This window comes from Phalaenopsis equestris, unplaced genomic scaffold (assembly GCF_001263595.1).
Source record: "Phalaenopsis equestris unplaced genomic scaffold, ASM126359v1 Scaffold217426, whole genome shotgun sequence".
Lineage (NCBI taxonomy): Eukaryota > Viridiplantae > Streptophyta > Magnoliopsida > Asparagales > Orchidaceae > Phalaenopsis > Phalaenopsis equestris.
The window spans coordinates 20,472-21,940 of NW_018235943.1; positions in this window are offsets into that span (position 1 = coordinate 20,472).

Consider the following 1,469-nt stretch of genomic DNA (forward strand, 5'->3'; position numbering starts at 1 on the left):
AGATCCTTTCCTTGTTTATATAAAAATGGGTCATCCCAAAAATAAGTCTTAGCTTTAGAAATAAATTTCCTCTTCTATTGGTATGTCATTTCATAGGGTATAATATCACTAACAATAAAGTTCACAATGTCGGCATACCACGGAACACACCACTCATTAATAGTGAACAATTTTTCATCTAGAAAATGTTCATTAATTTCATTTTCAAAATAGAGTGGTTTTTCTAATTCAAGCCTGGACAAATGATCAGCATTTTAATTTTCAATCCCCTTCCGATCTACTATTACAAAATCAAATTCTTGCAAAAGAAGAATCCATCTTATATGTCTAGGTTTAGCATCCTTATTTTTCATTAAATACTTAATAATAGAACGATCTGTATGTGCTATACAATGAATTCCAAATAAATATAATCTAAATTTATCAAAAGCATATACTATTGCTAATAACACCTTTTTGATTGTATAATTAATTTGAGTTTCATTACAAGTTTTACTAGCATAATAAATAACTTCGAAAATTTTATCATATCTTTGTCCTAAAACAACTCCTATAGTATAATCACCAGCATCACACATTAATTCAAAAGGTTTTTCCCAATTTGGTGAAACTATAATTGGGGCAGTGATTAATTTTTCTTTTAATAATTTTAAAGCTTTTAGGCATTCCTCATCAAAATTAAAAATTAAAAATTTCATCTTTCTCGAATAAATGGCATAAAGGCTTAGCATTCTTTAAAAAGTCTTTAATATATCACCTGTAGAATCCAGCATGTCCTAAAGAACTCCTAATTTCCCTTACATTTGTTGGATAAGGTAAATTAGCGATCACTTGAATTTTAGCAGGATCCACTTCCATACCATTTTCTGATATTTGATGACCTAATACAATTCCTCCTGCTACCATAAATTGATATTTTTGACAGCTAAGGACTAAATTTGTTTTTTTCACAGCGCTTAAGAACTTTGGATAAATGTTCTAAACATGAGTTAAATGAAGCTCTAAACACTAAAAAGTCATCCATAAAGAATTCAATCCATTTTTCAATTAAATCACAAAAAAATCCCATCATACTTATTTGAAATACATTTTTCTAAATCAATTTTCAGTAGAGAAATAGGTCTCTTAGAATATTTTGGAGCGTCCTCTTTTGATTCTTCAATTTCTTCTTTCTCTACTTCAATTTCTTTTTGAACCCGACCTTCCAACTCTCTTTCACTTCTAAGTTGAATGGCTTTTACTTGTTCTTTATTCTAGTCTTTTAGATTTGATTCAGTATTACGAGGAAGTGTTCCTTGGGATCTATTACTTAATGAATTTGCTATTTTCCCAAGTTAATTCTCGATATTTCTAATTGTAGCTCCTTGACTTTGTAATTGATTTCCCATTTGTAACACCACTTCTTTTATAGACAACTTATTCTCCTTAAACTGTGTATTACTATTGAAACCTGGAGGATAAGTAGATTT